The sequence below is a fragment of the Penaeus japonicus genome, unplaced genomic scaffold (assembly GCF_977035675.1).
Source record: "Penaeus japonicus unplaced genomic scaffold, GWHDUDI00000001_assembly GWHDUDI00000005, whole genome shotgun sequence".
Taxonomy (NCBI): Eukaryota; Metazoa; Arthropoda; class Malacostraca; order Decapoda; family Penaeidae; genus Penaeus; species Penaeus japonicus.
Genome location: NW_028234407.1, coordinates 24,196,314 through 24,208,813, shown reverse-complemented (window position 1 = coordinate 24,208,813; position 12,500 = coordinate 24,196,314). Strand labels below are relative to the sequence as shown.

General features: G+C 40.2%; 1 protein-coding gene and 1 pseudogene across 1 annotated transcript in view; both read left to right on the top strand.

The window, feature by feature from the left end:
* Fife (regulating synaptic membrane exocytosis protein fife) overlaps positions 1–12,500 on the top strand; it is a gene marked incomplete in the record, with an annotated part of 249,707 nt that overhangs the window by 158,360 nt on the left and 78,847 nt on the right.
* On the top strand, positions 9,090–9,601 carry LOC147471826 (uncharacterized; annotated as a pseudogene).

The following is a 12,500-nucleotide window of genomic DNA, read 5'->3' as shown; positions in this document are numbered from 1 at the left end:
TCCTCCTATGTCACCCCTCCTATCCCCTTTGCTCTCCTCATTCTATCTCCCTGCTCCCCCTTTCCAATCCCTCTATCCCTCTGCTCGACTCCTTTCTATTCCTTAAACTCTCCCCATCTTATCCTCCTGCCTCCCCTTCCTCCTACGCCTCTTTCCCCCTTCCCCGTCCCTCCGTTCCCCTCGTCCTACGCCCCTTTCCCCTTCATAGACTCCCCTCGCTCTCCCCTCCTTTTAAGTTGTCAAGCTTCGTTCAGCGACCTTCTTGCGCTAACCACTGTGTCTGACCCCCTTTTAACTCCCCCCCTCCCCTCCTCTTTCTCCTCCTCTTTCTTCTTTCTCCTCCTCTTCCTTATTCTCCTCCTCTTCCTCTTTTTCCTCCTCGCCTTTCCCTTCTTCTCCCTCTATCTCCTCCTCTTTCCTCTTTCTCTTCTTCTTCCTCTTTCTCCTCCTTTTCCTCTTTCTCCACTCTTCTTCTCTTCTTTCTCTCCTCTTTCCTCTTCATCACCTCCTCATTCCTTCGTTCTCCTCTTTCCTCTTTTCTCCTTTCTCCTTCTTCTTTCTCCTCCTTCTTTCTCCTTCCTTTCTTCTTCTATTTCTTTTCCTTCTTCTTTCCTCCTTTTCCTCTTTTTTCTCCCCCTCTTTCCTTCTTCTCCTCTTTCTTCCTCCCACCTCTTCTTCCTTCTTCCCCCTCCTCCTTTTCCTCCGTCTTCCCCCTTCCTTTTCCGCCTCTTCATCTTTCACGTCATCTTCCATTCTCCTAACTCCTTCTCTATCTGTTTCTTCTTATTCTTCCCCTTTCTACTCCTCTTCTTCCTTCTCCTCTTTTTCCACCTCATCTTCCTCTTCCCCCTCCTCCTTTTCCTCCTTCTTCCCCCTTCCTCCTCTTCGTCGTCCAACTACTACTCCTCCTCTTTTTCCTCTTCCTCTTCTTCCTTCTCCCCCTCCTCCTCCTCCGCCACCTCTTCTCCCACCAACTCACCTCTTTCCTCCGCCACTTCTCTCTCTCCTCCTTCCTCCAGCAATCCCTCCCCTAACTCCTCCTCCTCTTCCTCCTCCATAGCCATTTCCCCCACGCCCCTTTCCTCAAACTTCCTCTTTCTACTCATCCCCTCCCCCTCCTCCACCACCACCACCTTCCCCCTCTTCTTCCTCCCCATCCTCATCCGCCATAACCTCCTCACCCACCCTTCCCTTCCCTTCCCTTCCTACACCCTCTTCCCCCAACCATCCTTATCCCCCATCCTTCCCACCCCAACCGACCCTAGTCCTCACCACCCCACCCCAACCCCCCACCTAACCCTCACCCCACCCATCCCCACCCCATCCCTCACCCCAACCCCCCATCTAACCCTCACCCCACCCATCCCCACCCCACCTCATCCCTCACCCCATCCCATCCCCACCCCACCACCCCCACCCCCAACCCCGCCCTGCCTCCCACAGCCGTAAACCAATAACGTTGTCATCAGTGCATTAACTTACCGTCAAAAATAGTTTGAGTTGTGATTTCGGGGAGGATATTGCGAGGCGGAGGCGGGAGCGAAGGCGTTATCGGCAGTTACATCCAGGATATGGAAAGGAAGAAGGGGAGGCGAGAGAGAGAGAGAGTTGGGGGGGGAGAGAGAGAAGGGGTGGGGTGGGAGGGGTGAAAGAGAGAGAGGGGGAGGGTGAAAGAGAGAGAGGGGGAGGGTGAAAGAGAGAGAGTGGGAGGGTGAAAGAGAGAGAGAGAGAGAGAGAGAGAGAGAGAGAGAGAGAGAGAGAGAGAGAGAGAGAGAGAGAGAGAGAGAGAGAGAGAGAGAGAGAGAGGGAGGGGGAGAGAGAGAGAGAGAGAGGGAGAGAGAGAGAGAGAGAGAGAGAGAGAGAGAGAGAGAGAGAGAGAGAGAGAGAAAGAGTGAGAGGGAGGGGGGAGGAGCGAGAGAAAGAAAAAGAGAAACAAAGAGAGAGAGAGATAGATAGATAGCGAGAGAGAGTTGAGATTCATCATTATTATCATGATCTCTGTCATTTTTTATTATCATCAGTGTTTTACTATACTGAAAGATAGGAAGGAGGCGAGTGTTTAGTAAAGAAAAAAAATTATGTTAGTGTAATTAATAGAAAGTAAAATATCTTTCTCTTTCACTCTCCCTCCCTCCCCCCTCCCCCCCCCCTCTCTCTCAATCTATCTTCTCTTTGACACTCCCTCCCCCCCCTCTCCCCCCCCTCTCTCCTCTCAAATCGATCTCCCTCCCTCCCCACTTCCACCCCCCCCCTCTCTCTCAATCTCCCTCTCCCTCCCTCCCCCCTCCCCCCCCCCTCTCTCTCAATCTATCTCTTTTTCTCTCTCAATCTCTCTCTCTCTTCATTTCTCTCTCTTCATTTCTCTCTCTGCCTCTATCTTTGCCACACACACACACACACACGCACACACACAGATACCATCCATGACCTGCAGCAGGAAGGCCTCTCCCTCACCAGGAATAAGAACAGACTTGTCTTCAAAAACCCAAAATGAAGAGGAGAGGGAACATGAAGACTGCATTACCGAGATTAAGACTGAGGCCTCTATTCGCCTATTCGCTGGCTTATTTGTTTGTGTTTTTGTTTGCTTATTTGCTTATTGATCACAACGGATGCAAAGAGCGACAGGCTGGAGGCGTCTTTGAAAGTTGGATATGATGTCTGGGGGGAGTTTGATGTTTGAAGCTGTAGTTGTGTCTGTTTGGTTGTGGAAAGATACATACAGACATGCACACACACACACACACATGCACGTACAGAGACACACACATACTGACACAAATACGCATCCAAATATAAACAAAAATAAGCACATTCATACAAACACACACACACACACAGATACAAATGCATTCACAAACAATAACAACTACCCACACACAAACAAACAAATAATAAACCAAAAAATATGCACACATAACTACGCATACAAACATTAAACAAATACACACACACAAATACACACATCCACACAAACACAAAATAGGCATAAGGGATTACGATTTCACACAAAACAAAATGGAATTGAGTGACAATTAAAGACATTATATATTTCCAACCACAACTTCGAGGATTTCCCCACGAGGAAACTGAGGAATTCGTCAGATGAAGTTGAAGTTTTAGACAAAGTATCAAAGTAAACCCACGCTTTTCCTATTTTCTGTTTGATGCAATAACAAGACAGGACACATATAAACTTCTCTCATTCCTTTAAAAAAAAATGGCAATTTAGCTTGTTAGTTGGGCAACTAACAAGCTTAATTGCCATTTTTTAAAAGGAATGAGAGTGTCCTGTCTTGTTATTGCATCAAACAGACAATAGGAAAAACGTGGGTTTACTTTGATACTTTGTCTAAAACTTCAACTTCAACTGACGAATTCCTGAATAATATAAACGAATATTATTATTATTATTATTTTCTTTTTTATTCATGTGTGTGTGTTTATGTTTGTATATGTGCATGTGTGTGTGTATGTGTGTTTTTTTAGCTTGACTGAATGAAGGATTAGCTTATTGGAATATATTCATTTTTGTGACTATTTTGACTACATTTTCCTCGGTCATAGAGACACAAGTATTTGTAATTATACAGGTTAACTAATTGTGATCAGACTATTAGAGAAAATACAACAACAGACAAATATACGTTCAAACACTCAGACAAACACACACACACACACACATACAAACACACACACACACACACACACACACACACACACACACAAACACATACAAACAAACATCACATAAAAACTCACATACCCTCTATGCAAGAACGGTTGACGTGGCAAGGCAAAAACATCCGCTGTAGCATAGGAAGTTCTCTGGCGCATCAACATAAATCCTGATTATATTAGCGAAGATGTGAAGTTATTCACAACAACAACAACAACAGCGATGGTGTGATGAATCATATCACTTTTCAGAAATATTGACTGATGTCCTGATCAGAGTTTCCCTGGAGCAATAATGACATATCTATGAATGTTGCACGTTCTTATAAAACGTGATTTGTTGTTATCTCTCGTGGTAGAGATATGAGAGCACAACAGCAGCCACTACCATTAGAGTAGCTGTAACATTGAAAAAAAAAGAAAAAAAGAGAGAGAAATATAAAAACTTTTTTTTCTCCTCCATCAAAGTGACAGTGGGCCATTTTCGTCTGCAATATTACATTGTCTGCGATGTGGAGTTGCAAGTTATGAGTGACACCAATAGCATGGAAAAAAGGAATATGATACGTGATTTTATGAAAAAATACAATCGAACTTCGGATTGCAAAAGCATGTGCTGTAACGAGAGCGCTATGTGGATGTGTGGTGAGTCTACATGTGCAACAGAAGTGGAAATGTTTTATGCTGTTTCGTAGTTCCGAAAGATGGGGTGAAGATATATTGAGAGGGTTGGTAGAGAGGAAGATAGATAGATAGATAGATAGAGAGAGAGAGAGAGAGAGAGAGAGAGAGAGAGAGAGAGAGTAGAAAAGGGGGAGAAACGAGAGAGAGAGAGAGAGAGAGAGAGAGTAGAAAAGGGTGAGTAAGATAGAGAGAAAGACAAAGAGAGAGAGAGAGTAAAAAAGGGAGCGAAAGAAAGATAGATAGAGAGAGTAGAAAAGGGAGAGAAAGGGAGATAGAGAGAGAGAAAGATAATTACAGAGAGAGAGAGAAAGGAGAAAAGGCAGAAAAAGAGAAAGATAGAGATAGAGAGAGAGTAAAAAGAGAAAGAAAGAGGGAGAGAAAGTATAAAAGGGAGAGAAAGTAGAAAAGGGAGAGAAAGAGAGACCGAGAGAGAGATATTATCCTATTATACCCATGACTAATTCTTTCCCGTTGTTTGACAAGAATACAGAAGAAAAACACATTAATATAGAAAGAAGATATTTATTCATTAAATCCAGTTCTTTACACATTTGACGTAAACAAACAAGCAAAAAGAAACAAAACAAACAATAGGAACAACAACAACAATATCATCAAGCACACGTTCTTAATAACCGACTTTCTTATAAGTTATCCGACAAAGGCTATAAGCAGAATCGCCTTTGATGTTGTGTTCAAAGGGTGAGAAACTGGCACCGAACGCTTGTAAATGGTAAGTGTAAATATTGATGCATTTACGGCAGTTTGGGTTTGTCTTTTACATTTGATTTGTAAATACGAGGAGGAGATGAGAGAGAAGGAGAGAGAAAGATTGAGGGAGAGGAGGGAGAGGAGGAGAGAGGGAGAGGGGGGGGTAGAGAAAGAGAGAGAAAGAGAGAGAGAGAGGGAAGGAGTGAGTGAGAGAGAGAGAGAGGGAGGGAGGGAAGGAGGGAGAGGGGGAGAGGGAGGGATAGAGAAAGAGAGAGAGAGAGAGAGAGAGAGAGAGAGAGAGAGAGAGAGAGAGAGAGAGAGAGAGAGAGAGAGAGAGAGAGAGAAGAGAGAAAGAGAGTAGAGGTAGAGGTGCGAAGAAGATATCCGATGTAGTTTCTCGGTTTTATTACTTAAGTTTGAACAGAACTTTATTGGAATAAGGGCTCCCCCTCCTCCGACAAAGCGAGGTGTTGCTCCTATGCTCCCCAAGAAGAGACTTCCACAATGTATGATTTGTCTCTGAGTATATATGTGTGAATCACGTGCATGACATGTGACATTGGAATATGATAAGGGAAGTGTAGTATTAGTAAATAGCTCTTGAGAAGGGAAGGACAAAACAAGTAAAGGATAAGCCAGATTTGCGGAGCAGATGCTACGCCGGGCTTGTATGCACTGAAGCGAGCCCGCCTGTGTCAGCGTGTGTTGACTCGTGAGAGAATGTGCCAACGGGACAACACAACACTAGTATGTCTGACATGACAGTAAAGAGGGGTAAACAGATAGGTTAAGCATCGAGCTTACGTATTTGCTTGTATATATGCGTATGTGGTAAGATATACTGTATATGTAGTGAAAAAAATATGAAAGATATAAATCATATTGATGAGTGTATTACATGAAAGATGAAAGCGAAAGCATACATGTAAATAATATACATAATAACAATGACAGCAAACATAAATTGTAAATGCAAACGGCTATGGCAAGGTTAGAGAGAGAGAGAGAGAGAGAGAGAGAGAGAGAGAGAGAGAGAGAGAGAGAGAGAGAGAGAGAGAGAGAGAGAGAGAGAGAGAGAGAGAGAGAGAGATAGAGAGAGAGAGAGAGAGAGAGAGAGAGAGAGAGAGAGAGAGAGAGAGAGAGAGAGAGTGGGAGAGAGAGAGAGAGAGAGAGAGAGAGAGAGAGAGAGAGAGAGAGAGAGAGAGAGAGAGAGAGAGAGAAAGAGAAAATAAAAGAGAGAGAAATTGAGAGAGAAAGAGAGAGAGAGAAAAAAAACAGAGATACAGACAGAAATACAGACAAACAGTGGAAAAGAAAAAGAGAATACGCGAAAACAAAAGTCACAAACAACGAGAGGCAATCAATGATCCGTTTATCAAATGAACACATATCATTAATCAACTTGGCAGCGAAAGGCGGATAAGATCTAAATATAAGTAGATCTAAGAGCATAACGAAGGCATTCTTCAGCTCAAACGATTCCAATAGACGATTAAATACCTCTTTTGATCCTCTACTTGTAAAGTTCTTATTGCTTATATTTCTTTATTATTATTATGATTCTTATCATCATTATTATTGCCATTAGTATTGTTATTATTGTTATTATCGTTTTCGTTATTGTTGGTATTATTATTGTTATTATTGTTATTGTCATTGTCATTATTATTATTATTATTATTATTATCATTATTATTATTGTTATTATCATTATCATAATCATCATCATCATCATCACCATCATCATCATCACTATCACCATTAAATTAACATTACCATCATCCTCCTTATCATTATCATTATCATCATCATCAAAATCGTCATCACCATCATCATCACCATCATCATAACCATTACTACAACTTTTTAATATCCATATCATTGCTACCTAAATACAAACATTATCTCCTTTTAAATCAGAAATAGGAACACAAGCCTCTTTCTAAAAAAACAACTAAAAAAATATCCAGATATCTTTTCCATTTTATTTTTCGGAAGTAAATGTCACCGTCGGACATCTTTTCCAATACAAACTTTTAATGAAATGCCTCTATCGAGAGACGGAGAATTCTACCTGTTGATTCAAGTTGATGTTAATGTTGATGTTAATTTCCTCCATTTTCGTCAGTGATGTATCATACCATCTTTGAAACACCCGACGGAAATGTTTAGGTGAAAATATGTTGTCCCTGAGATCGTGAAGATATTGTACCTCCATCGTGTTTTTGTAACTTGGCACGTAGATAAAGATGGTGGCACTACTTAGATGAACACATAGATACCTAATTCATTAAGTAACTCGTAAACTAACTTGACTAGCTGATCGTCACGTTTATGAACTGAATGAACTATGATATTAGGTTCAAAGTGATTTCGCTTCGGAAGGGTGTATAGGATAATTAGGATAGCATGGAGGACTTCACCTACATGAACGAGTGGCAAATAAAGTAAAAAAAAAAAAAAAAAAAAAAGGAAAAAAAAAAAAAAAAAAAAAGACATCCGAAATCTTGACATCATCTCGGCACAAAGATCCTGTCACTCGAGAGACTTCTTGTTCTCGCTTTTGTTTCACCTTTTAAGAATCTCAACACACGACACATCAAAGGATTCTTATTCTGTTTTTGACTTCATCGTGCTTTCACATCTAAAGGAACCAGGTCCCGTTTTCTTTTCGTGGGGTAAAGGGGGGGAAAGGATAATAATAATTCGGCGAATGTTAGACATAGCGATTGATGTGGTTATTCAGCTATCAGAATGGCTGAAAATGTACATGATATAATACATACACACACACAAACACACAAACACACACACACACATACACAAACACAAACACACACACAAACATAAACACACAAACACACGCACACACACACACAAACACACAAATACAAACAAACACACACACACACTGCATCCAACTCCCACCCTCCTCCCACCCACACACCCACACACAGGCCGAGACCGAGGTGGCGCCCTACTGACTATTACCTCTCATGTGCAACGGACCATAACAGAAACGCACAACGGCAGCCGTAATTGCTAATGGCGACAATATTTGGTTATGCTGACATTCACAGCCTCGCTTCAACTGCATTACTGCAACTCGTCGAGTGTTTTCTCTTTTATTTGATATTCGTTTTATTTCTATTTCTATTTCTTTTCATTGATTTACCTCCAGAAATTTGATATTCTTTTTACATTAGGAAAGACAGCATATTATCTCGCGATGAGGGGGGGGGGGAAGGGAGACAAAGAAACGGGACAGAGGGACGCTTTTGACAAATATATTTCATAGAAGCGACGCACAGAAGCTTCCATTTATCAGTTTACGCGTTACGGAACAGCGTGCCTTAATAATTGACACATTAACAATGACTAGTGCTTTGTAGAGGGACTTTTAGGGCGGGTCACGCGAGCAGTTCGACGTTAAATGTGCTTCTGAATTAACACACGTAGCGATGACTGATCTTACGTCGAGACTAAAGAACGAGAGAATGGGTACCGGAGACACAGGTTGTCTTTCACGAGTATTCGTTAATTTGATTTTATTCATTTATCTATTGTCATTATCATTTTCTCACTCTAGAGGAATGAAAAGGGATCACTGGGACTGCAGAAATCATCGATGCAATACACTACTGCTCAACATGTTAATTAAGCAAGTTTTTCGCACACTTCGGTCTGAGACGCATTAGAAACCAACCATCTATTGACCAACCAGAGACCGGAGAAATCTGGATTTACATCTGCCAAATCCATAACAATCTGTATCCTAGTTCTTCGGGTCAATGTCATCAGCCATCGTAAGTTCGGGCGCGGGCTTCTCGCAGCCTGCATCGATCTCAAGAAAGTTTTTAAATCGGAGCATTGCGAGTTACTTCGGAGATCCTAAGACTTGGAGGAATTCCTACAAATGTTATTGGATTAATGGCTAGCCGATCAGCGAGGCTTAGTTTCTCTTCTGTGAATTCAGCAGCGATGCACCAACACTTCCTAACACTTGCACGGACTGGATAATGGGTAGAGCTGTTATCCAAAGTCAATGAGGAGCACTATTGGGTAATATCAGGGTTCCCGACCTTGACTTTACGGATTCTTTTGCCATCTCATCCGAATCTCTGGTTTCCCTGTGTTTCTGCGCATTTAGCACTTGAGTCATAGAAGTTTCTGGAACTAAGACCAAGATCCAGGATTCTTGAAATCTACTAGGAGAACCTGCTCAGTTGGTACGTGCTTGCGCATTCACACGGAGTCTAACATTGACAGTGTAATTCATGACTCTGGGCTGTCAGACCAGGAAGTCAATAGATTGGTTGATCGGACAGCAGGAGTCTGGAAATCACTTGACAGGAGTATCTGGAGATGCCGTTACCTGTGCAGAAGGACTAAGCCACTTATCCCCAAGGCCCTGATAATGCTGTATGGACTCTATCCTGTGCCTTGTCTCTCGTCTTGGGCGTCTTTTTGTAAGAGGTTCTTAAATCGGATCATGTGGTACAGCTGGCAGAATCCTGTGTCCTACTGATGGCTGCACCGTAAGACCGCAGTGAGACCTCTTGCACAAACCGGGACTGCTACCTCTGGCTATACAGACACTGATGGGACTATGCATCCCATCAGATTTTCTCCTCAAGGGACATCAATGGGTGGAGAAGGCACGGCCATTGACGCCGTGGCTTGTGTAGATCGAGAGAATCTAGAAGAGATGTGGCCATGCTCTTGCCTGCTATTTCGCCAAGAGGGACCCTCGGGGTTGGAAACGGGCACAAAGATGCGTAGTGCTGCCTCCTAGGTGTCGGCACATTAACTGAATGATTAACTGATTTATGTGTGTGTGTGTACATACATACATTCACACACACACACACACACACACACACACACACACACACACACACACACACATATATATATATATATAATATATATATATATATATATAAATATAATATTATATGTATTATATATAAATATACATATAATAATATACATACATATACATATACATATACATACATACATACATATACATGTACATATACATATATATTCATATATATACTATATATATATATATATATAATATATAGATATAATATATATATATATATATATACAATATATATATATATAATAATATATATATATATATATATATATATATATATATATATATATATATATATATATACATCCATATCCAAATCCACATCCATATCCATATCCATATCCATATACATAAACACACACACACATACACACAGCTATATCTATCTATCTATACATGTATGTATATATATATATATATATATATATATATATATATATATATATATATATATATATATATATATATGTGTTATTGTTTATATATATGTATATATATATATATAATATAAATATATATATATATATACATATATATATATATATATATATATATTATATATATGTATATATATATGTATATATATATATATATATATATATATATTTGTATATGTGTGTGTGTGTGTGTATGTATGTAGGTATGTATATATATATATATATTTTTAGAATTCCTATACACTCGTAAGTGTGGAAACACATACGGTGAATATGACTTTTATGTTTCATCCATCTCATGTATGAAAAGAGAGAAAATGAAAGGGAAAAAACAAAAACAGAAAAGACAAACAGACCTAGAGAGCCAGCGACCACGCCCCTCCCCCCCCCCCTCCCGCAGAAGGCGTGACCTCCGCTTCGTCAGGAGGATCAGCGAGTATGAGGGCGGAGAGGGAAGGAAGAAGGGCGGCCGGATATGCACGTAAGGGTCACGTACTAAATGTTTGTCTTTGGACAATACAACTTGTGCTCGAGTCTTCCCTGACGTAAACAAGATGAATGGAAATTACGCTTAGATTCTGCGTATGCATACATGCACACATACACACACGCGCGAGTGGACATACACACACAAACACAACAAACATAAACACAAACACAACACACACACACAGCACAACAAAAACACAACAAACACAATACAACACAAACACAACACAACATACACACGTCCAAGATTATCTAAGTATAAAACACCTCAAACATTAACAATAAACATTAACCAAACACACCTATTGAAGAAAACGTATTCCCTCAACATCTCATTTCTCTATACGGATTTGGTATGAAAACACTCTAGCTGATTATGAGTATTGAAAACATGTTTATGTCTCTCGACTTCACTGGCTCCCTTAATCAGTGCAGATATTCCGATTCTGAGCCCAAACACTACCGCGTTTCTGGTCAGTTATTAGAATTTCACTCGTATATTGCAGTTAATACCAGTGTGATTAACAACTGTTTGATTAATGGTTTTATTGTTAGGCATCAGCTAATTGCATTGTCAAATCCATTGTGGTTATATACTTATTCAACATTGCAACATACTCTACAGTACCTCAGCATGATTTATAAGCAACACTGTCTTCATTAAGCTGGTATAAAAAAAAAAAAAAAAACATGTAGTATTGCGTAAACCCGTAAATAGGTAATTGGTGGAAATATAAATCAGACAATAATCAACCAAAAAATGTAACGTTTCGAATTAAGATTCCTCTTGCGAAAATAAAGAAGGAATGGATGACAAAAAAGGTAGAAAGCAGATCTCAATAGGTGAAAAAAGTCAGGGTATCCGGCAAAGGAAACGATATAAGGTCATGTCATGCCCATTAGCTACCATTCCCATTAGGTGATTTGCCATTTTCACCTGTGGAATATACCCTGCTATTAAGTCTCCTTTCCTTTTACATTCGTCTAGTCTTCTATTATGCAGTTTCATGAGGATTTAGGTGTTTTCATGGCACACACAAACCAGCCTACGATGCTAGGATTATAATTTTTTCTCCTATATTTCCTTAAAGGACATAGATCCATAACTTAAACCCAATGTTTCAAAAAGGTGAAAAAGACATGCAGTGATTTTCATCATGCAATTTAGAAACACAACGCCATATTACTTTTTACCATAGATTCATTCAAGGAATATCACACAGTTACACAATTAATCTTCATCACACGAGTTTTAAATATATATTTCACACCCATTTTTTTTTTTTTTTTTTTTTTTTTTTTTTTTTTTTTTTTTTTTAACCTCACATAAATTAAGTCAAAATTGCATGTCTCTCGATCTCGTCTCTCTCGCTACGCAATTTCGACCGCACTGTGCTTGAAATCACTCCACAAGACCAAGCATTAAGTGGGCTACCGGAAAGTGTACATACGTGTGCCTTTGTGCTGCGCTTTGGTCATTTGCAGTTGCATAATTTTGCATTTGCTTGTTCCCACGAATTTGCATTTGGCATTAGCTCCGTGTATGTGTATATTTCTTGTTATTTTGTTTATTGCTTTACTGAGTCATCGTAAAAATCACTGACTATGAG